This window comes from Cetorhinus maximus, chromosome 23 (assembly GCF_964194155.1).
Source record: "Cetorhinus maximus chromosome 23, sCetMax3.hap1.1, whole genome shotgun sequence".
Classification (NCBI taxonomy): Eukaryota; Metazoa; Chordata; class Chondrichthyes; order Lamniformes; family Cetorhinidae; genus Cetorhinus; species Cetorhinus maximus.
Window position 1 is genome coordinate 43018781 of NC_135901.1, and position 27560 is coordinate 43046340.

The window sequence follows — 27560 nt, forward strand, 5'->3', positions numbered from 1 at the left end:
CAATTGTGGAAAATGTTCTTACCGCCATTGACAACCCGGATCTGAGTGACACTGAATGTTGATGGGGGAAAAATATTCACGGCTTCGCCTCTGAACCACCAAACTTTACAGTTAACAGCCGAACGCGCTGACCAATTGTGCTACAGAGACTGATGCAACTTTCTGTGTTCTTTGTACAGGTACAGCCAAGTCTCTTTGAACATCAGCACAAGTTTCTCACCTCTTCAAACATGTTCTGCTTTGTTGTTTTTTCAAACTATTTTTACGACCAAGTGAGTAACTTCAGACTTTGCTACATTTTTCTCCGTCTGTCATCTTGTTAGCCAATCACCTCTTATATATTATAAAAACAGAAAATGCTGGCAAAACTCAGCAGGTCTGACATAATCTGTGGAGAGGGAAACCGAGTTAACGTTTCGAGTCCGTATGACTCTCCTTCAGACCTGAAAAGAAATAGAAAGTGATAGGATTTATGCTATTCAAGCGGGGCGGGGAGGGGGCGGGAGGGGGGCGGTGTGGGGCGGGTAGAGCAGGCGAGATTGGATAGAAGGTCAGTGATAGGTGGGGGTGGAGGAGAGATTGACAAATGTGTCATGGACACAAGACAAAGGCAGTGTTAATGGCAGTGGTCAGGGCTGAAGAAGGTGCGGATAGTGGCATAAAAGTAAGGAAGCAGAATGTGTGAATAGAAGAACAAGGGTCAGCACTTTGTGAAAGAGCAACATGGAACAAGTAACAGATGGCTCTATTTTGGGCTGGTGTGGGGGGAAGTGCGGTGATTGGGGAAAAAGGATAGAAAAGGGGATAAAAGGGGGATAAAATAATGAATAAATTAATAAAAATAAGTAAATAAAAATAAAAATACATTTTTATAGCGAGATTTTAAAAAGGGTGAAATTAGAGGACAGAGTTTACGGTCTGAAATTGTTGAACTCAATATTCAGTCTGGAAGGCTGTAAAGTGCCTAATCGTAAGATGTGGTGTTGTTCCTCCAGTTGGCGTTGAGCTTCACTGGAACATTGCAGCAGGCCAAGGACGGACATGTGGGCTTGAGAGCAGGGTAGAGTGTTGAAATGGTAAACGACAGGAAGGTCTGGGTCATACTTGCAGACAGACAGAAGGTGTTCCACAAAGTGGTCACCCAGTCTGCGTTTGGTTTCTCCAATGTAGAGGAGACCGCATTGGGAACAGCGAATGCAGTGGACCAAATTAAAGGGGGTGCAAGTGAAGCACTGCTTCACCTGAAAGAAGCGTTTTGGCCCTTGGAAAGTGAGGAGGAAGGCCCCTGAAGGGCCAACTGTCAATTGTTCTTTCACAGAGTGCTGATCCTTGTTCTGCTATTCACACATTCTGCTTTCTTGCCTTTATGCCACAATCAGTATCTTTTTTCGCCCTAACCGCTGTCATTAACACTCCCTTTGTCTTGTGTCCCTGACTCCTTTGTCAACCCTTCCTGATCCCCCACCTATCTCTGACCTTCTCACCTGCTCTACCCAACGCCTCGTATAACAGTATAAACTACATCACTTTTCTGCTTCCCTTTCGCTCTGAAGAGTCACAAGGACTCGATACATTGACTATGTTTCTCTCTCCACAGATGCTGTCAGATGGTGAGTTTTTCGCGCATTTTCTGTTTTTAATACAGATTTCCAACATCCACAGTGTTTTAAATTATTAAGTTGCTTCTTCTATATTGTTCTGCAGTCTCTCAGCTTTCTACATAACTCCACCATCTCAGCTGAAGGTTATCCATAGGTTCCAGAAAAGATTGAACTCGCACCCCCTGACTTACAAGTCAAGTGCTGTAACCACTGAGCTATGGAGCCACCTATTAACTTAATCTAACGGAAAATCGACCATATTCAGTAAAACGAGGTGGCGGCTGAAGTTCCAGGTGGATGACATTTGATAGACCTGGAAATGTCTGAGAGGGAGAACAGGGAGTTAAAAGATGCGACATGAAAGCAGCAGAATTTGATGTGTGTCAGTTACTTTCAGTGATGAATTTCTGCCGTGTGTCGCCTTGTCAGTTTCACAGGAGCCGCAGGGATGAAGTTGGTGGCCCCTGGTTAAAATTAGGAATAATGAGAACTGTAGTCAGCAGGATTGAAACCTACAGGGGGAAACCCCAATGGATTTGAAATCCATCACCTTAAACATTCAGCCACGACTAACAGCAGCTTCCGAGCTCAAATGTGTTCTTGTCAAATCAGAGATGGCTGCAAAATAAGCCACTCGGCCCGTCGTGTCTATGCTGACTCTCTGGAAGAGCAACTCAACCAATTCCACACACCCGCCTTTCCCTTACAACAATTTATATTTGTGTTGCCTCTCCGCGTTTTTCCAAACAAAATAAAGTTCACAACCCGCCCTGTATTAAACTAGAATCTCCTCTTGTTCTCCGAAAGGGAATTCCTAAAGTTCCCCAAAGTGGGAATGTGACTTAAACTGTGGCAGTGCTGGGATTCGGATCCACTCCTCCAGGGACTTGAAGAAACCCAAGTCCAAATCTTCACGTTACTGGGTCGGGAAAACTTTGTTAATTAAGGGAAACTGTGCATGGATTCTGCAGAAACACCTTCTTCAAAAGTGAATTAGACAGTTACTTGAAATAGAGAAAAATTAGGCTTATGGAGAGAGAGAGAAATATATTGAGACGAATCGGTTCCTCTTTAAAAAAGAAGCTGGCACAGAAGAGATGATCTAATGACCATCCAACCTGCTGTGCCATTTGATGATGACATTGTTGATCAGTCTGTCTCCAGCATTCCTAATGAGAACAACCGAATTCCATTTCTTCAAAACAAAGACCCAAAAATGCTGTTGCGGAACTGCATTGTAGTCAGATGTACTGGGCTCCTTATCAATGGCGTTTCTGTAGTGTAGTGGTTATCACGTTCGCCTGACACGCGAAAGGTCCCCGGTTCGAAACCGGGCAGAAACATTACCGCAACTTGCTCATTTAAGTAACAGGAAAAGCTGCGTTGCTCCTTCTTGTTGTTGAATGTTAGCTGAATGCAGTGTCTCACAGCCGTATTGCACTTGCTCTTCACCTTACCTGTTGGAACTCGCCGGGTAACAGGAGAGTTGGCGATTTCTGTCCTTTTTTGTTGTTTAATGATCCAATGACAATCCGGGACTGTGAGACAATGAATGCTTCTCCAGCTAACAGCAATCGCTGTTGTCATTGGCTGAAGAAGTCGGTTGTGTTCTAGAGAAACGTGTCATTTTGTCGGAGAAAAGTGTCTCTGTTGAAAGAAGTTTGAAATGAAAATAAAAGGCACAGAAAGCATGGATAAGCCGGGCTGTAAAGCTGCAAATCTGGGGGTCTAGTGGTTAGGGTTCGGCGCTTATAAATGTCATGAGAATGATTAATATAAATATGCATTACTTCTTGATTGAAAACTGAAAACGCATATCAGTTCCACCTGAATCAGTGGATTGAGAGCTGGAGTATTGCATCAGCGCCTGAAATGTCACCCGTTCAACAGGTCACGAACAAATTCAGAGGTGAAGATAAGGAATGAGAGAAGGGCATGGCAGGCTGCAAATCACTGACTATAGAGACGGTGGTTCACGGCAAAATATAGCGGTAATAGGGGAAATTTCACTGTTTACACTGACACAAACCTCTCCCAGGTCTGGTTCCGAATCTTGTGCCAAATGACAAAAAAATTTTCACTGAATTTACTCAGTCCCATGACGTCAGAAGAGCTGAACACAAGGGAAGAAGGTGGATTTTGCTGGAATGGGTTGAAGATGATAGAATGACTGTGAAGGCAGCAGCAGTGGGGATGGAAATGAAACACTTATAGAAAGTTACTTTGAAAGGGCAGTTGTGATTGGTTGATCAAGAGTGATATTTTTGCCAGTTTGAACAGCAGGAAGATAAATCTGTCCCATTCCCATCCGCATTTTGCACCATCATCCCTTTAGTCAGTTTCTCTCTCAGGCCTTGTAACCTATCACAGTCCTTCCCTTTTGTCCTTTCACTCCCCTCCCTCAGCCTCTGGACTTGTTTTCCACCTGTAACATCTGTGACTTTTCCAGCTCTGATGAAAGATCATCCAGCTGGAAGATTAACTCTCTTTCTCACTCCACAGACGCTGCCAGACCTGGTTTCATTTAATCAGGAATTTCTGTTCATTGTGACAGTTCACACAGTGGTAAGGAAAAGGATTTCCTTGACCGGGAATTGCCAGTGAAAGCACCAAATCCTCAGCACTGAACAGTCACAACTTCCAGTGAAGTAGAGGGCAACTTTAACGCAGAAACAACCAAATCGATTTTTCACAAAGTGGGACAGAGAAAGACTCAGTTTGAGCGGTGATACTGCTGGAGCAATGGAGAGCTGGGGATCACCCATGGAAGCTGCAAAGTTTTCAGGAATAATGGCGCCTAGCGTGGGGCTCAAATACATGGCCCCGGAATTTAGAGTTTCATGCTCTATCGATTGAGCTAACCGGACTAGCATTTAAAGCCGTTCATAATCCAAAATAGAGGCATAGAAATCCTGATTTCCACTTGGTGTCTCAGCTTGTTCTGAGTTTAACTCATGTGAACAAAGCTTGTGATGATAAAAATGTGTTCATCCCCTTGGGGAACTGAAGCACATTGACACAAACACAGGATCACGGATAGACATTTACACTGAGAGTGACAGAGACCGAAGGAGAGGCAAACACCAAGAAAGCAAGGGCGACACCAACTTGACCAATTATTGTTCCTTTCCAGACTCCAAATTGAGTAAATGTTTGCAGATGAACAGAAATGAAAAAACGCGGAAGGGAAGCAGGTAAAGCACACGGGAGTGTTTGGAAGGTTTTTATTCAATTTAACCAATAACTAACCCTGGAGGCATCTAAAGGAAGATGTGCAGTCAGCCAGACTCAAACTTGCTTCAGGAGACCCCAATGGATTTCAAGCCCATCACTTTAAACACTTGGCCCCGACTACAGGCCTTATGGTGATTTTAATGTTGTTCATATAACATCCCAGAACTGTTCTAGTAGTGATAGGGAGCATTCGGCTCCACATCTTCCCGGTCACCCTGCAATTTACACTGACACTCCTTGTTCTTCCTACCAAAATGAAGATCTTAAAAGGACGCCGACTTCGAGCCGATTCTGAGATGATGTGACTGAAAGGGCAACACACACAGGAGACTGGAGCCTAAACCCAACCCCCTGAGACCGCTCGGCCATGCTATCTCCACTCAATGCACACTAACCATTGCCTTGAGTGGTGTTTGCACTGAATTACAACATAACCAACATAACCAAGATAGTCCATTTTACCCCCCGAGCCCCTCATAGTATCATAGTTTCAGGTCAAAAGTTACCCCACAGATAGAGGCCATTCAGCCCGTGTCATAGCAACATAGGGATCAGGAACAGGAGCAGGAATAGGCCATTCAGCCCTTTGAGTCTGTTCTGCTGTTCAATAAGGTCATGACTGATCTGGTTGTGGGCTCAACTCCAATTTCCTGTCAGCCCACCATAACCCTTGACTCCCTTGTCTATCAAAAATCTGTCTAAGTCTGCCTTGAATAAATTCAATGACTCAGCCTCCAATGCTTTCTGGGAAAAATAATTCTACAGACTAACAACCCCCCGAGAGAGAAAAAAAACTTCTCATCTCCGTCTGAAAAGGGAGACCTCTTACTCTTCTGGAAACTAACTCGCCTGGTCCCACTCCCTCGCCTTTTCCCCGGAGACCTGGATTTTCTGTCCAATCCTCTTTTGAAATCCACGATTGAATCTGCCTCCCCCACACTCTCAGGTAGTGCATTCCAGATCCTAACCACTCGCTGTGTCACAGAGAAACCCCTTTAGAATTATTGGCTTCGGGACAATCAGAATATTTGGTAACAGACAAAACACTGAAAGTTTCAAAGGGAGACGGCAACTGTTGTAGGAGAGCTGGTTCCGGTAACATGGATGTGTCTGCAGTGGGTGGGATCAGGCAGTTTCCATGTATCCACAATGAATGACCCAAATTTAATTTTGGGAGAATGAAACTGACAGAGAACAATTGTCATTCTGGTAGCAGCAATCTGAAGCTTTAACTCACTGACCCCCTGCTTTAAGGGATCTCTAAGAGTCAACTTTCATCAGTCTCTGTTACACAATTGATCAGTGCACTCAGCTGAGAACTGAAAAACATCGGTGGTTTGAGGCCACCCAGGGGCGAATCCGTCGTCGTTTTCTCCCCATCAACATTCATTCCCACACAGGTCTGGCTGGCTCTGTGGCTCTGAAACCACAGGAAAATATCGCCCAACATTGCAAGCTCGACTTTTACCCACTGAGTTCCCGCATCAATCTTCATATCTGAACATTCATTTCAAAGAATATTCTGAATATTCATTTTAAAGAAAATAAACCATCATGTACCTCCATCTAGCCAAATAGAAATCGATGAAGTTATTGGATCAAACAAACGCATCAAGTTTTCTCTCTTCCTCAGCTCCACAGTGAGTGAGACAGGGAAATGCAACAATTATCCAGCCCAACACTCTCCAATCAGCCGCTGCCAGAAGAAACATTTTTTTAAAACTGTTATTATTTTGCTGAATTTTATTATGAGAAAGAGTGAAGAATCAGGGAGGTGGTGGCTTAGTGGTATTGTCACTGGGCTAGTAATCCAGAGACACAGGGTAATTCTTTGGGGGCCAGGGTTGGAATCCCACCTGGAATTGAAAGTCTAATGGTGACCATGGAACGATTGTCATAAGAACTCATCTGGTTCACTAATGTCCTTTAGGGAATCAAGAATGACACCAACCTGGTTCTGTGTTTGTTTTATTTTCCAGTGCTAGTTTCATGACTGTTTTCGTGAATGAACGGAAATATGAAAACTCTCGAATGTTTGTTTGGAGTAGATTCAATTTAACTGATAATTAACTCTGTAGACAGCGAGTTAAAACCAGGGAAGATGGGAAGCGGAAAACCCCAATGGATTTGGACTCCAACGCCTTAACCACTCGGCCACGACGACTGGTCCTCTGCACAGTTTAATGTTGTTGGTATAAAATCATAAATGCCTACAGCAGAAAAGGAGTAAATTCGGCCCATCGTGTCCGTGTCGGCTCTCTGGAAAAGCAAGTTAACTAATTTCATAATCCCACCTTTTTCCCACAGCAATTTATATCGATCCTGTCCCTCCTCGTCCTTCCTGTAAAAATGAAACACCGCATACATACCCCTAAATAAAATTTGAGCTGGCACGTGTTCGACCTGCTGTTCGAACAGCTCATGTACAACTTGCAATTTCCAAAACCCACCAACCTCATCACTGTGGCTCCTGTGAAACTGACAACGGATCACACGGCTGACATTCATCACTGAAAGTAACTGACACACGTCAAGTTCTAAACGCTTCCATGTTGCAGCTGTTTCTGCTTCTGTCCCTGCCTCGCCTCCAACTCCCTGTGCCCGTTAAGCTCCCAGATCAATTAGCTGCTTGATGCAGGCAATGTCAGTTCACGAACCCAATTTTTCCCTGGAAAGCAGGGAATGTAAGACACGAAGCTTTGAGTCGGGATGGGTTGACAGGAGCTCATTTTCCTGATTGTCCGAGATACTGATTACACGAATATGCACAGTGTCAATTATCCACAGCCAGACTCTCCTTCCAATCTTGTGCACCTTGTTAAGCTTTGAAACTGTTAATATTTTCACACTGGATTTCAATTGAAGAAAGCGGAGCTGGGATGAGTTTATGTTCAGTCGATGTACTGCAAGAAGGTACACAACAGGCTCATGATATAAGTGCCTATTTTGAAAGGGTTGCTCCATCTCCATATCATTATGTTTATGCAGAAGCCCTGTAAAAGGTGCAAGAAAGGTTTACTGGAGTGATGCCAGAACTGAAAAGTTATAATATTTAAGAACGATTGAACAGGTTAAACAGGTTTTCTCTGGAAAGCAGGGTGAGGGATGACTTGATCGAAGCTGTTAATATTAGAAAAGTGTTTGGAAGATGTTTCCTCTTGCGGATAGACAAGAATGAATATAACTTAGTCACCAATAAATCCAACGTCCATTTCAGAAGCAAAGTCTTTGACCAGAGATAAAGGCTGAAAATGATAGAAATACTCGGAATATCTGGGAATTTCTGTGGATTGAGAGTCAGAGTTATGTTTTAAATTCTGTGCACTGACTCAGTACAACCCTGCTGAAAAGTCACACACCTGAGAGGAAAAATATGTCTCTCTCCATTGACGTTACCAGTCCTGTTTTGAATTCCAAAATGTCCTGTTTTTATTTCAGATTTACAGCATCGTTTTTCTCTTTTCCTTGGATGAAAATGTAGAACACATTTCCAGAAGGATTTGAAATCCAAGTCGGAGTTGCACACTCCAGGGTAAAGTCACACGTTGAAAACATTATTCACCAGCTGAATGTGGAAATGATTCACTTGATCATCTGATGAGTTGACACAGCAGCAGTCACATCTGATGGAGAAAATTCTGGTAGTTCATGTGTGCAAAGTTTGGTCACCAGTCACCAGAGGCTTTAAAAGTTCAAAAGATTTAAGCCGCAATAGGCACATTCTTACTGGCAAGACGGAGTTTAAATGTTCAGTGTGTGGAAAGAAAAATAACTTCTTCACCTCACCTGCTAAGAATCCAGTGAATTGACATCTAGCTGTAAGGGTTTGTTCTGTTGTTAATTACACCCAGGACAGAAGTGTGGTAGAGGCATGTGCACTTTGTTACCTCAATTGATATAATAATTTTATATTTTGACCCTAAATCTCCAGTCATTATCGGATCATGAAACAGTATCGGCTTCTAATGGCGGACCTGTCACCCAGCATTCACAGCGGGAAAGAATATGCCTGATACAGAGTCCAGCGTTCAGCGCATGCGCATTGCGTAGTGTGATTGTCACATGCGCATTGCTGTCTCCAACCTGCGAATGCGTGGTTCTGTCTTGTGACCAGAGCAGCAGAGAGCGGGAAAGCAAATGGCGAGGGCAGCAGAGTAACAGAGTTAGTGGGGGGAAGGGAGGAATGGAGCCAGCGGAGTGGTCAGGGAGGTTTCATAAACACGTGGTGCAGGCCGCAGAGCCTTAATCAGAAACTACCGGCCCCATGTTTGCAGTGAACAGACCGGAAATGGCTGGGTCTCTCCCTCTGCTCGGCCCGGAGGAGCGGCTGTGCAGCAGGGCGCATGCGCGGTCATCCTGGTCCAGGTAGCAGGAGGAGCGAATGTTGTGAATTTCTATCCTGAACTCTCAGGGATGGATTTTGGAAAATCCTTTTACAGGGGGTTAGAAGGGGAGAATTTACACACCGCAAACTCAAACCAAGAGGAATTTTTGTCTCTTGTAATTTCTATCTTGCACTGACAGTGATGGATTTTTTTTTATAATCTCCTTTTTACAGGATGTAAAATGGGAAGGATTTACATTTGGGAAACTCAAACCAAACATCACATCAAGATCTAACAGAGTCACCCGATTCATCAGGATCTGAATATTATCAGCCTCTGACTGTGAGCATTGAGTTTCAGCTCACTCAATCACTCACTGTGTAATTTTTTTTTCCTCACCCCCCACCCCGCCCGCCCTGCAGATCTTGCCTCAAATCTTAAATCTGTGTCTGTAATCCTTTTATGATCCACTAATGTGAACATCTTTATCTACCTTATCTCAACCTATCATAAACTTATACACCTCCATAAGAACTCCCCTCAACCTACTTTGCTCCAAGGAGAACAACACCAGTTTCTCCAAACGAATCTTACAACTAAAATCCCTCATCCCTCGACCCATTCTGGTAAATCTCCTCCGTACCCACTCAAGGACCCTCCCATCCTTCGTAAAGTGAGGTGATCACTGGTTTGCACAGACCCAGATGTTCTGTGCCCATGTGTGTGACACCATCACACATTGACAATTACATGGTGACATCATCCCGCTCCCTGGGTATTTCCTAAGCTGGAAGATTTTTCTCTGATTCCAGTGCTTCTGATATCTTTCCAGCTGCAGGATCCAGCAGGAAATTTTAAATTTAAAAACTGTATTGTTTCAGAGTTGAGTATTTTTGACTATTTATCTGCAGTTTAGAGCTTTTAGTGCTGTGCTCTGTTATCTGTTTCATGGCTCTAGGGCTGGTGTGGTTCCTTAACTGTGGATCTGAATCCATGTCCATCTATTGCTCTTTTTCATCCTCTGCCCTCCCTGATCACCTCTCTGCCATTTTCTAACTTTCTCTGTCACTAATTACGAGTGTATTTTAACTATGTTTAGGATTTTACTGTTCCTTCTGCCAACTGTGTCTAAATGAGGTTTCCAATGCTGCCCATCCCCTGACCATGTGCTGCTGGCTCACGAGCTTTATCTTCCCGCAGTATCTTTCAGGAATTGTTTTTCCTGCACTACAGTCCATTTCTCTTCCACTTTAGCGCCTGTGTTGACCATCAAATTCTTCCCACCCTGAAATGGTAATTCATTCATTCTATTGTGTAATGGAACGTACCAAGGTGTTTCACAGGAGTGTTAGAAAGCAACATTTGACACTGAGCCACATGAAGAGATATCAGGGCAGATGGACAAAGGTTTACTGAAAGAGGAAGGTTTTATGGATTATCTTAAAGGAGGAAAGTGAGGTGGAGAGGTTTAGGGAGGAAGTCCTAGAGGTTGTGGCCTTGGCAGCTGTTGGGGGAGACACGAAAAGTGGAGCAGTTAAAACCAGGAATGCTGAGCAGGTCGGAATTAGAGAAGTGTAGATATCTCGGAGGGTTGTGAGGCTGGAGGAGATTACAGAGGTAGGGAGCGAGAGACCATGGAGGGATTTGAAAACGAGGATGAGAAATTTAAAATTGAGGTTCTCCTTAACCCAGAGGCTTTGTAAGTCAGTGGATACAGGGGTGATGGGTGAACAAGACTTGGTGCGAGTAAGCAGAGTTTTGTATTACAGGGAGGTTGAATGTGGGAGGCCGGCCGGGAGTCTCTTAGGATAGTTACGTCTAGAGGGAACAAAGGAATGGATGACAGGTTGAGCAATTACATACAGGGCTATGCGGCTAGTGTGGGAAAATGACTTTGATCAGATTGAATGGCAGAGCAGGCTCGACGGGCTGAAGGGCCTACTCCTGCTCCCATATCCCTATGAATGTCTGGTTCAGCCTCACACTGTTGTTAGGGAGAGGGATGGAGCCGGTGGTCAGGGAGTGGAGTTTGTAGCGGGGACTGAAGACAATGGCTTCAGTCTTCCCAATATTGGAATGGAGGAAATTTCTGTTGATCCAGACAAGTCAGGATGATGTGTGACTAGGAAGGGATCTTGGAGATGATGGTGTTCACATACACCTGCTACCCTGTTCTTTTAGGTGGTGGAGGTTGAGGTTTCTGGAGACTTTGTCAAAGTTCTTGTAGTGTTGTAGGTATCCCTTGACACCCTGCCTCTCCCACTTCTGTCTCCCTCTCCTCCCTTGTAGGCCAGAGTCTTGTGTTGGTCCAGACTGGGTGGCAGGTTCCCTTCCCTGAAGGACATTCTTGAACCAGTTGAGTTTTTATGACAATCCAGCAGTTTTCATGGTCACTTTTTCCTCGTGCCAGCTCCACAAATTCCCAGATTCGTTCAGCTCAATTTCACAACCTGCCTTTGTGTTTTTGTGGGTTCTCTTTCACTCCCTTTTTTCTGTTTTAAATCAATTTCACAGGGTATTAGAAGGGGAGGATTTGCAGTCAGGAAACTGAAACCAAACATCACATCAGGATCTATCGAAACCTAAATATCATCGGATTTTGAACATGGAAGGAAAAGGCACCGTTCACAATAGGGAGATACCGTGGAAATGTGGCGATTGTGGGAAGGGATTCAGATACCCGTCTAAGCTGGAAACTCATCGCCGCACTCACACTGGGGATAGGCCATTCACCTGCTCCCAGTGTGGGAAGGGATTCAGACAGTCATCCAGCCTGAAGACCCACCAGCGAGTTCACACTGATAAGAGACCTTTTAAATGTTCAGACTGTGGGAAGTGCTGGAAAGGGTCTGAGGAACTGATGCATCATCAGCGTGTTCACACTGATGAGAGACCGTTCAGGTGCTCTCACTGTGGGACTGGATTCAGATGTTCACCTCATCTCACAGGACACCAGCGAACTCACTCAGGGGAGAGGCCGTTCACCTGCTCTGAGTGTGGGAAGGGATTCATTACCTCATCCAGCCTGCTGAGACACCAGTGAGTTCACACTGATGAGAGGCCCTTTCAATGTCCAGACTGCGGGAAATGCTATAAAAGCTCTGGGGCGCTGATGTGTCATCAACGCATTCACACTGATGAGAGACTGTTCAGGTGCTCTCACTGTGGGACTGGGTTCAGGCGATCATCTCAACTCACTGTACACCAGAGAGTTCACACTAGGGAGAGACCGTTCACCTGCTCTGAGTGTGGGAAGGGATTCACTCAGTCATCCAGCCTGCTGACACACCAGCGGGTTCACACTGGGGAGAGGCCGTTCATCTGCTCCGAGTGTGGGAAGGGATTCACTCAGTCATCCCATCTGCTGAGACACCAGCGAGTTCACACTGGGGAGAGGCCATTCACCTCTTCCGGGTGTGGGAAGGGATTCACTCACTTATACCATTTACAGAGACACCAGCGAGTTCACAAGTAACTACACTGATTAGATGTTGTTGTGAAATCACATCCAGGACTGAACCATGTTCATGGGGGTCTCTTTCTGCTGATGTTAATAAACTCCAGGTCAGTTATAGGGTGTAATATCCTGGATAAAAGTCAAATAAATCAGCTTTGTGTTAAACTCACCATGTGTCAAGTGTTTTTAATCTCTCAGACACAAGTTAGTTACTTTTGAAGGGTTCTTCCTCACCCCCGTCTCCTTCCTCACCTCCAACAAAAAGTGTGAGGAGCTCATGGGGCAGGAAATTACGCTCGGTGGGCGAGTGTCCCGACGTCATCGCGCAGTCCCGCAATATTTCACCAACAATTAAGAAGCCTGTAAGGCCACTAAGAAGTTAATTAAATTCAAATTTACGCTGCCCATCGTACCTAATGGTTGGCAGGCGGGCGAAAAGACCAAGCGGCCTTTACCTTTATCAGGAAACCTCATCCACGGGCGGGACGAGGTCACCTGAAGCAAATCAAATTTTACACTTGAATTAAAAACATGAAACAAAAAGAGAAAATGCTGGAAAAACTTAGCATGTCTGACAGCATCTCTGGAGAGACAGAGTTTTGTTTTTTTGCAAAAAGTATTTTGCAGTATTTCGCTTTTATCTTATTTAGTACACTTCTCTTCCAGGAATGCCTGTCTTGAAGAAGTACGGCCCTGCAGTATTTTGCTTTTATCTTATTAACTAAAAACATCTCCCTGATCATGTGACAGAGTGATATGAGGGGACATGTTTCATAACCTGTATAAAATTTATAATTTCTTTTTCAAATCAATCCATCTCCCGGAGACAGCTCTCTGACTCAGGGAGATTATGTAGCTCGCTCTCGCGTGCATGCACAAAGGTCACACTCGCCCAGCTCGCACTCCTCCCCCCGCCCGCACAGGCAGCACTGAGCACTGCTGCTCACGTTTCACGCAGCGCAGGCCTTAATTGGCCCCCAGCATGAAATTGCCTTCCGGGCCTGATTGTAGGCAGCGGGCGGCTTCCCGACTGCCCCACTCGCCCCCGCCGAGCCTGCACGCCAAGGGCAAAATTCTACCCATGGAGCTTCCTTGTCACTGAGATTGAGAAAATCCAATCAGCTGCCTCTGCTCCTTCCCTCCCTTCCACTAGCCCACCAGGACAAATTGAACCCTGAACTCACATTTTCTCCAGTTTCTCTCCCATCTCCCCTCATGTCCTCTCAGTGCTCATCTTGTCCACGAGACTCACTTTCTGCTGTACTGACCCCACTCTCACCGATCTACTGATCACCCAACTTCTCCATGTTAGCTGATATTATTCACAGTTTTGTCTCACTCTCTTCTGGTACTGTCCCTCTCACCTTTTAATCCACCATCCTGACCCATCCTAAAAACAGGATGTCTCTTTGCCCCCTCCTATTTCCCATCTCCATGCTACCACTAGGTGACGTCATCCAAAAGCACCGTGTTACTTTACACATGTACACTGACAACGCCCAGCTCTACCTCACCACCATCCCTCTCCATTCCTCCACTGTTACTAAATTATCAAACTGCTTATCCCACATCCAGTACTGGATGAGCAGAAATTTCCTCCAATTAAAAATTGAAGACAAAAGCCATTGTCTTCAATCACCACTACAAATTCCATCCCATAACTACTGTGACCATCCCGATGAGTTATCATAAGGGTACGCTGTCCTATGTTTATCAACCCAGGAATCTTTCTTCCTATACAAGGAAGAGAGAGAGAGAGAGAACTATTTCTGTAATGTTCATTAAATTTCTGAAGATTTTATAAGGTTAATTAGACAGTTATTTCTCACAGATCTCTCCACCTTGAGAAGGGAATGTCCTTACTGACTTCTCACAACTGATTTCTGACTAACCTCACTATTTCTAAGCTACGAGGTTGTTTTCCTAATTTCTTGATGACAAACTGTAGATAACATACTAAACCTACTTGAATGATCAGAATCAGCAACACAAACACTTGAGCTGCCACCAAGAATAAATGTCAAAACTTTTCCGCTAAAATGTGATAACTATCGACTTAGATTCATCCTCCCCATCTGCTGATCATCCCACACAATTCTAAATTATTGACATATTGTAATTACATCTGGTTCAAAGAAAAGTTTATGCACAGACTTTAAAGATTCTTCAGCTCTCTGTTAACCTACATCCTCTTCGTGGATATTTTCTAAATCCAGATTCTATTTCCTTCTTCAAATTAATTTGACTCACTTTGATATGTTCAAGGTGTTTAATTCTTTCCTGAATGTTTGAGAGACAATTTTTATCTGGAATAGGTCTTACTGTATTGATAATTTAAAACATTGTTTCATTCTACTGGCCACAATAATCACTCATGCCCTGTTTATTCTTCTTCATTCATGGGATATGGGCTTCGCTGGCTGGGCCAGCATTTATTGCCCAACGCTAGTTCTGCTTGAGAAGGTGGTGATGAGCTGCCTTCTTGAACCACTGCAGTCCATGTGGTGTAGCTACACCCACAATGCTGTTAGGAAGGGACTTCTAGGATTTTCAACCAACGACAGTGAAGGAATGGCAATATATTTCCCTTTCAGGATGATGAGTGACTTGGAGGGGAATTTCCAGGTGGTTGTGTTCCCAACTATCTGCTGCCCTGATCCTTCTAGATGTTATTGATCATGGGTTTGGATGGTGCTGTCGAAGGAGCCTTGGTGAATTCCTGCAGTGGTCATCATCAAAGCCCATCTACTCTCATCCATTTTCCACCACTTGGCCCGTAGCCCTGTAAGCTGTGGTGTTTCAAGTGTTCATCTAAATACTTCTTAACTGTTGTGAGGGTTCCTGCCTCTACCACTCCCTCAGGCACTGAGTCCCACATTTCACCTGGGCCTGGGGATTTATCCACTTTTAAGGCCGCCATTAGAGACTGAGTCTCAGTTAATCATTGTCTGAATCTGGGGATGGGAGGGGCAGATTCTGTTAGTAAATGGATTGAAAAATAAAAAAGACCAAGTTCCAGCTCATACCATTTGCACCTTATGATAACATAGTTATGGGTAATCTTGAGGATGGATAGAGTCGTATTAGAAGCATTTCAGGGAAGGTTCACTCAGTTGATTTCTGGGATGAAAGCGTTGTCTTTCTTTTAAAATTCATTCATGGGATGTAGGCTTCACCGGCAGGTTCCAGAAAGACCCCACCGTCTGGGTGAAAAGAAAATCCTCAAATCCCCTCTAAACCTTCTGCCCCTTAACTTAAATCTATGCCCCCCTGAGTATTGACCCCTCCACTAAAGAGAAAAATGTCTTCCTATCCGCCCTATCTATGCCCCTCATAATTTTGTACACCTCTATCAGTTAATCCCTCAGCCTTCTCTGCTCCAAGGAAAACAACCCCAGCCTATCTAGTCTCTCTTCATAGCTGAAACTCTCCAGCCCAGGCAACATCCTGGTGAATCTCCTCTGCACCCTCTCCAGTGCAATCACATCCTTCCTATAGTGCGGCAGACAGAACTGCACAGAGTACATCAAATGTGGCCTAACTAATTCTTTATACAGCTCCATCATAACGTCCTTGCTCTTGCATTCAATGCCTCGACTAATATGTCGACAATGTTTGACACAAAGCTGATTGATTTAACCTTTATCCAGGATATTAAACTCCAGCCCAGTGACAGGGATTATTAAAATCAGCAGAAACAAACCCCAACTGTCGGAATGAGCATGGTTCAGTCCTGGATGTGATTTGCAGCAACAATAACAGCAGAATCCAACCCTGGGATTCACTTGTGAATACATTGTTCTGTCTGCAGGGTGGATAAATGAATCCCTTCCCACACACGAAGCAGGTGAATGGCCTTTCTCCAGTGTGAACTCGCTGGTGTGTCAGCTGGAGAGATGGATGAATGAATCCCTTCCCACACATGGAGCAAGTGAAATGCCTCTCTCCAGTGTGAACTCGCTGACGTGTCAGCAAACCCATTTTGCTTTTATAGCTTTTCACACAGTCAGCACGTTTAAAAAGTTTCTTTTCAGAGTGAACACGTTGATGTGATGTGAACCGGGTTAGTTGAGTGAATTTCTTCCCACACTTGGAGCAGTTGAATGGTTTCTGCCCAGTGTGAACTTGCTGGTGTGTCAGCAGAATCTTTTTGCTTTTGAAGCACTTTTCACAGTCAGAACATTTAAAAGGCCTCTTGTCAGAGTGAACAAGTTGATGTGAAGTGAGGGTACTTATCTGAGTGAATCCCTTCCCACAGTTAGAGCAGGTGAATGGCCTTTTCCCAGTGTGAACTCGCTGGTGTATCAGCTGATTCCTTTTGCTTTTAAAGCTCTTCTCATAGTCGCAACATTCAAAAGGTCTCATGTCAGAGTGAACAAGTTGATGTGAAGTGAGGTGGGTTAGTAGAGTAAATCCCTTCCCACACTCGGAGCAGATGAAAGGCCTCTCCCCAGTGTGAGTGCGCTGATGAGTTTCCAGCACAGATGGGGATCTGAATCCTAACCCACAGTCCCCACATTTCCACGGTCTCTCCATGGTGTCAGTGTCCCCATGTCTCTCCATGTTGGATGATCAGTTGAATCCTTGTCCACACACAGAACACTTGCACAGTTTCTCCCCGCTGTGAATGGTGAGATGTTTTTTTCAGATAGTGTTTCCACAGTCAGTTCACTGGAGCACTCTCAATCGGGCGTGTCTGTCTCGGTGCTTTGCCAGTCACACTGACATTTGAAATCTTTTCCCACAGTCAGAAAAGACAAATATTTATCCTTCCACAGTCAAAGATCAATGATATTCAGGTCCAATGTCTAGAGTTATAGACCAGTCAGCCTGACGTCAGTTGTGCGGAAAATTCTAGAGTCCATTACAAAAGATGTAATAGCTGAGCACTTGGAAAAATAAAGTGGCAGAATGGGACAGAGTCAGCGTGGATTTATGAAAGGGAAATCATGCATGACAAATTTACTGGAATGTTTCGAGGATGAAAGTACTGGAGTTGATGAGGGGGAACCAGTGGATGTGGTTTACTTGGACTTTCAGAAGGCTTTCGAAAAAGTCCCACGTAAGAGATCAGCGTGTAAAATTAGAGCACATAGGATTGGAGGTAGTGTATTGAGAGGTATAGAAAACTGGTTGGCAGACAGGAAACAAAGAGTAGGAATAAATGGGTGTTTTTCCAAATGGCAGGCAGGCAGTGACTAGTTGGGTAGCGCAGGGATAGGTACTGGGACCCTAGTTTTTCACAATATATATCAATGATTTAGATGAGGGAATTAAATGTAATATCTCCAAATTTGCAGATGACACAAAGCCGGGTGGGAGGGTGAGCAGTGAGGAGGATGCAGAGATACTTCAGTGTGATTTGTACAAGCTGAGTGAGTAGGCAAATGCATGGCAGATGCAGTATAATTTGGATAAATGTGAGGTTATCCACTTTGGTAGCAAAAACAAGAAGGAATATTATTATCTGAATGGCTATAAATTGAGAGAGGGAAACGTGCAACGAGACGTGGGTGACCTCGTACACCAGTTGCTGAAGGTAAGCATGCAGGTGCAGCAGGCAGTAAAGAAGGCAAATGGTATGTTGGCCTTCATAGCGAAAGCATTCAAGCACAGGAGCAGGGATGTCTTGCTGCAATTATACGGGGCCTTGGTGAGACCACACCTGGAATATTGTGTGCAGTTTTAGTCTCCTTATCTGAGGTAGGATGTTCTTGCTATAGAGAGAGTGCAGCGAATTTTTACCAGACTGATTCCTGGGATGGCAGGACTGACATATGAGGAGAGATGGAGTTAGTTAGGATTAAATTCGCCGGAGTGCAGGAGAATGAGGCGGGATCTCATAGAAATCTATAAAATTCTCACAGGACCAGGCAGGGGAGATGCAGGAAGGATGTTCCCGATGGTGGGGGAGTCCAGAACCAGGATATGGAGTAGACCATTTAGGACTGAGATGAGGAGAAGTTTCTTCACCCAGAGAGTGGTGAGCCTATGGAACTCGCTACCACAGGAAGTAGTTGAGGCCAAAACCTTGAATGTTTTCAAGACGGAGTTACAAATAGCTCTTGGAGCGAAAGGGATCAAAGGATATGGGGAGAAAGCGGGAGCAGGTTATTGAGTTGGATGATCAGCCATGATCATAATGAATGGTGGAGCAGGCTCGAAGGGCCGAATGGCCTGCTCCTGCTCCTATTTTCTATGTTTCCTGCTGAATCGAGTGACTCTGTCAGACCTTGATGTGATGTTTGGTTTGAGTTTCCTATCAGCAAATTATCTCCCTCTTGTACCCCGTAAAAGGAGTTTACAAAAATATTCAATCTAAGTACAGGATAGAAATTCAAAGCAGAAAATTCGAGTTTCTTTGATACATTCTTCACCCAAACATGTGGTCCAATCAAACTGAATGAAATTCAGATCAGCAACAAAGTCCCAGCAAAAGCAAAGGGAGCCTTCCTAAATAAACCAGGATGTTGTTTCCAGTGTCTATGAGACACTCTGTACCCCGAGGTGCCCACCGGTTGTGGGAGGTATCAAGCGTACCGGTGGATACTGCATGTTCCCTCACCAGGGACACCCGAGCACAGACAAGACCATGGAAGAGAGGTCGGCAGCCAATGTGACCAGTCCCATCCTAGAAATCCCTGTGTTAAACAGGCCCATGAACAGTTACAGGAGAAGATTCTCTGATTTAATAACCACCCCCCCCCCCCCCCACCCCCACCCCCCCACCCCGCCCCCTGCCCGTTACACTGGGCAGCCAGAGATTTGGATTGTGGGGCTGAAGTATCGCCAGAGGTTGAGGATCAGCAACTCTCACCCTGAATATGTAAATGTCCCATGGACTCACTCACTGTTACATCCACAAGAAGGCCGCGCATGCGCCCTGCTCCCTGCTGAAACAGGATGGCGGCCATTACCCTGGGTCTGGGTCTTGGGGAAAAAAATATATAAAAACTCAATAAAATTAGTGATCAAATTAGAGGGAAACATAAATGTAACAGAACATCCATTATCCACCGGAAAGATGGGGAGTGGGAATTGTCCATCTCAGTATCATCAATAGATACTTAATGAGTGGACATTATTCTCTGTGTCTTTCCCGGACCTGGAGATGGAAAAGGGGCAAATGAATGAACTTTAAACACCTCGTCCACTTGGCACAGAAACTGTCAGAAACTCAGAATAGAAACCACATGGATCAAAACACTGACAAATACTCAACTGTTAGCTAAAAATAAATAAAAATATATATTGGGGGAGATGGTACCACAGTGGGGATGTCACTGGACTAATAATCCAGAAAACCAGCTTGATGCTCTGGGGACAGTGGTTTAAATCCCACCACAGCAGCTGGTGGGATTAAAAATCAATTATTAAATCTGGAATTGAAAGCGAGTCTCAATCAGGGCGACAATTCAGCCATTGTCGATTGTCATAAAAACCCACCTGGTTCACTAATGTCCTTTCAGGAAGGAAATCTGCCGTCCTTACCTGGTCTGACATGTGACTCCAGATCCACACTGAAATGTGGTTACTCTTAATAACCCTCTGAAATGGTGTGGCAAGCACTTGCTTCAAGAGCAACAAATGCTGTCCCTGCCCACATTCCATGAAAGAAAGTTTTTAACATCACCGCCACTGAATGGCTACAATTTCGGAAGGAAGTGAAGACAGAGGGTCCAGAAAAGATGCAAGAAAACGGTTCCCCTTCCAAGGATAACAAACCCAACTTCACCGAACCCAATTGAAGTTCTGATCTCTTGTGGATCTTTCCTCCACACTCTCACATTCTTCCTAAAGCTCAGAATTGGACACAATGCTGCAGTTGGGTCCAAACCAGTGTTTTATTCAGGTTTATTCTAACTTGGTTGATTTGTACTTTATTCCCGTATTCATAAACCCAGGATTCCACATGCTTTATTCACTGCTTTCTCAGCCTGCCCTGCCATCTTCAAATATTTGTGCACATAAAGCCCCAGATGACGCTGCTCCTGCACCTTTTTGCACTTGTATCCTTTATTTTATATTCCCTTTCCTTGTTCTTCCTACCAAAATGAATCACTTCACATCTCTCTGAATGAAATTTTATCTGCCACCTGTCTGCCCATTCCACCATCGTGTCTATGTCCTCTTGAGGTTTATCATAATCCTCCCCACTGTGAACACAACTTGAAAATTTGGTGTCTTTTGCAAATTTTGAAATGCAGCCCTGCACACACAAGTCTAAATCATTAATATATATCAAGAAATCAGTGTTCTGACGACCGACCCCTTGTGATCCCACTATATACTTTTCCTCAATTTGAAAAAGCAACCGTTCACCATGCATGTTGTTGCCTGTCACACAGCCAATGCTGCCTCTGCCCCATGGATTTTAACTCTGCTGACACGCCTGTTACTTGGCACTGTATCAAATGTCGTTTAGCAGTTCATGTGCACATCAATCGTGTTACCCTCATCAACATTCTCTGTTGCCTTATCAAAAACTCAAGAAATTTAGTTCAACACGATTGTCCTGAACAAATTGTACAAGTGACCTAATTTTGACTTGAATTGCCGCTTCTAAATGCTTTCCCACACAGAGGTTAAACTGACTGGTCTGTCAATGCTGGGCTGACCCTTCCATTTAAGATTACTAAGGATTTAATATTAACGCCAGGAAGTGTGGGGAAAACGTGAGGAGTTGTGAAATTGTAACATTTAAAGACACTGATAACTGATAAATAGCTCAATAAATAATCAGTTTTCAAGACATAAAGTACAGATAAATTAATTTATGAATAACTGAATTGAATTATTAATAATGTCAGGTAGAGTGCTTGGAATGGAGAAACGAAAATTACTGCAATGCTTAAAACATGAAATGAAAAGATTAAAAACTGGAAACACTCAGCAGGTCTGGAAGAATCTGTAGAGAGAGAAACAGAATTAACGTTTCAGGTCTGTGAGCCATTGAAAGGTGGAAGAGGAACAGAAGGAAAGGTCTATGAAAGGCTGCAGGGCGAGAGAGATTAACTGACAAAAGGCTTCATAATGCAAGGTCAAAGGGAGTAGTAATGGGACTATTAAAAACACAAAAGCTGCTTCTAGATTAGGTGTGAATGGCACGATAACAACAATCTGAATGCAATGTGAAGAAAATGAGAGAAATAAAAAAGGAAAACTAGGACTCAAAGAAATAAGGAACAAATGGGGGCAGAGATAATTACTTGGTTAAACAGGGATCCAGGGACAAAAGCAGAAGGTAGGATTCACTTTGAATGGAGCAGCGGGATAGAGACAAGTCAGAGAATCATAGAATGGTTGCAGCAAAAGAAGGAGGCCATTCAGCCAGTCGTGTCTGTATTAGGCCCCTGAGGGGACAATTTACCTATGCCACGTCCCTGCCTTTGCCCCATAGCCCTGCAATTAAACAAGATTGAACAACTCTTAAACAAAACTTGTATGAAACAAGATATTTACGCGAAGGGACAGCAGAAAAAAAAGAAAAGCAACTTGTTTACAGAGTGTACCAGGGGCAGGGAGCAGCATAATATACCTGTGCAGGTCAGTGAGGATCCCCAAGGTCCATCAGCCGTCTGCATGCAGTGTTTAGTGGGCCCTGGAGGAGGGGAGGATGGAACCATTTGGGACACAGCACAGGGCAGGAGGTCACCCCTCCCCCACTGTCCTGGTAACACGAAGGACTCACCTTGGACTGTCCCACACCTGGGCCGGGCGGGGTCAAGGTGCAGGAAGCTGCAAGCTGGTAGGTTGAGCTGTGAACTGGGCGGAGTTTGTCCCCTTCACTGTCAGGGCTGATGGCCTGAAGGTGCTGGGGATATGGTTCGCAGGGACCAGAGCATGCGTTAGAAACTGGAAGGAGCGAGTGTCTATGGTGAAAAGGAAACTGGGCATGTGGGAGCGATGCTCCCTCTCCATTGCGGGTAAGAACCTGGTCATCAGGTGTGAGGCACTCTCGCTGTTGCTGTACGTGGCACAGGTCTGGCCCATTCCACACTCCTGCGTGGTGGCGATCACTCGAGCCATCTTCCGCTTTATCTGGAGGTCAAAAATGGATCGTGTCTGCAGGGACGCGATGTACAAGCCTCTAGATAAAGGGGGAAAAAACGTGCCCAACATCGCCCTCATACTGATGGCCACCTTTGTGTGTGGCTGCATCAAGCGGTGCGTAGACCCTCAGTACGCAAACACCAAGTGTCACCACGTGCTGAGGTTCTACCTGTCCCCGGTGTTGCGAAGGATGGGTCTGGCCACGCTGCCGCGGAACGCTCCAAGTAGTTGGACCGTGCCGTACCACCTGTCCCTCGTGGAAAAATTTATGCAGAAAAACCCCATTGACCACAAGTCCATCTGGCAGTGGTCAGCACGTAACGTCTTAGAGGGCCTGAGGGAAAAGGAGAGGGTGGACCCTGTGGGATGGTTCCCCGAGCAGACTGTCAAAGTCATTTGGCAGAATGCCTCATCGCCAGAACTTTCCAACAAGCACCAAGACGTGGCTTGGCTGGTGGTGAGAAAGGCCCTCCCCGTCAGATCCTTCCTACACGCCAGGAGTCTCACCCCCTCAGCACGTTGCCCTCGAGGTGGCTGTGGTGGGGAAGAGACCGTTGTTCACCTCCTTGTAGATTGTGCCTTTGCAAAGAAGGTCTGGAGAGAGATGCAGTGGTTGCTGTCGAGGTTCATCCCGAGCAGTTCTGTGACACAGGACTCTGTGCTCTACGGGCTGTTCCCAGGGACACACACCGAGACAAACATCAACTGCAGCTGGAGGATCATCAACTCGGTGAAAGACGCTCTTTGGTCTGCCCGAAACTTGTTGGTCTTCCAGCGCAAAGAGTTGTCCCCGACCGAGTGTTGCAGACTGGCACATTCCAAAGTCCAGGACTACGTGCTGAGGGACGCACTAAAGCTTGGGGCAGCCGCTGCAAAGGCGCAATGGGGAAGGGTCGCTGCCTAAGAACTTTCTGCCACAGCGCACCGAGGGACTGGGAACTGTTTAAATCCCCTCGGGCTGTACAGCTCAAAATGAATGTCTGCAAATGATTGTAATATTGTTTGTTCTGATGCACCTGGTGATACACGTTGTAAAAGTTGAACCTGATTGTACCTTTGTAATGGTGTTTTTGAAATGGTTTGGAATGTGGTTGAAGATATTTTATGAATAAAGTATATTTTTGCAAGAAAAAAAAACCACGACTTTAATAAAGACTTCCTAGACACACCTCTGGGTTCTGAGTGTTCACTCCGTTTTTCCGCGACAGATGGAGACGAGGATGGGATCCGACTGAAGTCCAGTGGCCTCTTAAGTTGGAGAGGTATTTGAAAATATCTTGAAAAAGAACCCTCGCGGAGAAAGGGAGAGACTCTCCTAAATTGGTGAGAATAGGAACTGCATCCTAGCTGAAAGGGGGAGTGCAGTTAAATAGCGTCCCAGCTACCTCTTAAGTTGGAGAGGTGGCCTCTTAAGTTGGAGAGGTGAAAGGGGGATGAACAAGCATCCTAGCTGAAAGGGGGAGTGCTTGAAAAAGGGTAGCTACCGACCGAAAAGATTTGAAAGACCCAAGGATTTGGAAGTATTGTTGAGGAATTCTTAAACACCGGTGAGTGCATAGGTAGGCAAAACGCACTGCGCTGTTTAATTGTGTTTCCTTTCCAGATAAAATGGGAAATCGTGGCAGCAGAGAGGCGTCTGCCGCATCTCCGGCTCCACGGGAATTCAAAAACAGACCAAAGCCAGAACCCAAATCGGGAACTTTGAAGATGGGCAAGAGAACGGAAAAACGCATGAAAATGGTAACCAGGGCTCGGCAGAAGGTAGGAGATCCACTGGTCCCTCCGGGGTCGCCAGCCGACGTTGTTATAACAGAAACGGGAGATGACAGGTATGCGGTGCCTTTTAGTAGTGACTTGTATGGCTGGACACAAGGGGAATGGCCGTATGGCGGCAGTTTGAAAATACCCCTCATCCAGACCTGGTGGGATGGAGTTGCGAATGGGGCCGGAGATCCTACTTGGGATTTTAATTATATGCTGGGTTGTTTTGAAAAATGGATGGAGGTAGCAAAGCGGCATCAGCCCCCCAAACAAAAGAGTAAACAGGAGGGTTTGGCTTCTGATAATGAGACCCCGACCAACCGAGGGGGTACCCCTGATACCACCCTAAAGGAGAAAACTCCCTCTCCAGAGCCTGAAAACCCCTCTGCCCCTCCGCCTTATCCCACTAACTGCGGACTACTGGGGCCTTATCCCCAGTTCCCTAGACTCATGTCGCCCGTTTCTGACAGCCCTTGTCCGCCTCCTCTCCCTGATACCCTGACAGAAGAACTAATAGAGATGGTAGCGGCTTGGAGACAGTGTAATAAAGTAGCGAGACCGGGTGCGGAAGCTGGATCTGAGGCAGAAGCGGGACTGGGACCATCAAATCCAGTCCCAACTGACGACCAGCGTGAACACCCGTCCCGATTCAGGGGGTCGGAATCTGATAGTGAAAGTAAGAAAGTGACTCAGCTAAATGGAGCCATCACACGAAGCCTTCTAGACAGATAGCAGCTGACTCTGCCTCTCATGCATTTCAGGCCCCTAAAATAATGATTGGAGACATGGCCGGACTTAAACCTTGGACCCCAGCTGAGGCTCGCGCCATGGTAGCCGAGGCACCCAACCCCATTAAGCGTCCCGCAGCCTTCCTCAATTGGTTGGAGCAAACGTGTGCAATTTATCAACCCCTTCCAGGCGACTTACAAGCCTTATTAAAATTTGCTTATGGCAGCTCCTGGGCCACTCTGAGGGATACCATTCCGGTGCCACCTGGGGAAAATGGGGATTGGCGGTCCGATGATGATCAAGCTGACATGGGAAATGAAAGTTTAGAGCGTTGGTTACGAGGGAGGGGACGTATTGCAATTATGGGGGCAGCACAGAGACATGGGGACCTGGGGGAAGTAACTCGGTGTTTGCAGAAGAAAGATGAGGGCGCCCCTGATTTTATTGCCAGATTCAGTAATACCTGGGAAGAGTATGCAGGTGTTCCCTTGGAGGGCAACGGGCCCTTGGCTATTCAAACGCTGCTGAACTGTATGCTGCCCCAACAAGCCCAGGCCTTTAAGATGCGAAATCTAAATTGGCAAACTATGCGCTGGTCCGAAATTACCACTACCTTGGTCAATATGGACCGTGAGGGACTGTTTGCTAGCCCCAGGGAGGGCCCCAAACAACAAAAGACCCAATTCTATCGTCAGGAACAGGGCAGATGTAAGGGACAGGCTAGGGGTCTGAGACAGGACAAATCCCAAGACATTTGCCGTAAATGCGAGAAGGGCACTGGGCCAGGGACTGCCCATCTACTCCCCCCAAGGAGCCTGCTCTGCCACACAGGCAGCCGATAACCGCGGTTCCCTCCTTTACTTATAATAACCCTTTTCCACAAAATTAGCGGGGCCCAGGGGAGGTTATGGTACAGGGAGCGGTTATATCACTTTCCCAAGACTCGGAAGCACAACCTACGGTAACCCTTAGAATAGGAGATACTCATTTACGAGCCTTGGTGGACACTGGCGCTACCCTGTCCTCTGTACCCCCCTCCCTGTGATTGCCCCTTAGTCAGAACAGGGTAGTGACTGTGGGAGTGTCTGGGGTTCCTTTATCATAGACCCTATCGAAACGGGTTGTTTTATCATTAAAAGACAATCGTGTAGAGGAGACATTGATAGTATCAGCAACCACTCCCTTACCCCTGCTAGGACGCCAGACCCTGTGCAAATTAGGAGACACTATCTACTGTACCCCTCAGGGTATGTATACGGAAGTACCCTCGCCCCAGACCCATCAGCTAATGAACCGACCTTATACTGCTGGCAACTTGAGGGTAACCCTTATGCGGCAAAGATGGGCCGCTTGTGGCAGGAAATTGATAAGCTGCCGTTTTTAACTCCTGTTCGGACTCTGAAAAGCCTGTTACAGGTGGTGCAGTATTACTCTCGCTTACACTGTACTGTGTGGATTACAATGACAGATGACCCTGAGTATCACCAAAAGGCCAATGCTCTTGCAGGACAGTTAACCTCCGTCAGCCCCGACCGCTACATTTATTTCGGGGAAGCGGGCACAGGCGTCCCGGTGCACCTAACCACAGAGCAGCAGCCCCTGTTCCGTATGGACCTTGATTCAAGCCCCACTTGACACTCGCTAATCGCCCCTCTTCCTGGCAAAGCACATAGATCCCATGATTAAACGGTTACAGTCGGCCTCTACCTCTGAATGCATTGGATCTTTTGAGTGGTTTGGACCTGCTGAGGGTAGAATATACCTCCCTGGTATTTCCTGTCAGTTAATCGACCCTCTTGCTGAATTTCAGCGGCAGCAGCCCCCTGAGCAGCCCAGCCTCATTGGCCCTCCAGCCTTGGACATAATCAATAGCGATTTGTAGGCCCTGCACAATACTCATGTAGGCCGAGTGCTCACCGCCCCGGGCCACCTTGTCATACTACGAAAGGATGTTGTGCTGCCCTGCGTTCGACAGTACTGACTGACCCCTGAAGCTGAGGCAGGCATCGTATCAGTCATAGACTCCCTGCTCCAACAAGGGCTTCTCAAGCCTACTGTCAGCACCTGTAACACACCAATACTGCCTATACCTAAAGTTGGACGGCCAGATGAATGGCGTTTTGTGCAGGACTTGCGAGCTGTAAATAACATTGTGATTCCCATAGCCCCGGTGGTGCCCGATGTAAATGTGATTCTATCCTCTATCCCGTCTGAAGCTGCGGTCTACACTGTAGTTGACTTGTGTTCTGCATTCTTCTCTATCCCTCTCCGCCCTGGATAGCCAGTATTTGTTTGTTTTTACATATAAAGGACGACAATATACCTGGACACGGTTTCCCGAAGGGTATACAGAGAGCCCCGCTGTGTATGCAGCTGCTGTGAAATGTGATTTGGAAGAAT

At 45.8% G+C, this 27560-nt stretch overlaps 1 non-coding gene across 1 annotated transcript; it reads left to right on the forward strand.

Moving 5' to 3' along the window:
* The first annotated feature begins 2871 nt into the window (after positions 1–2871).
* trnav-gac (transfer RNA valine (anticodon GAC)) lies at positions 2872–2944 on the forward strand. Its single transcript has one exon. It is a non-coding gene; the product is annotated as a tRNA-Val (tRNA).
* Positions 2945–27560: the final 24616 nt, after the last annotated feature.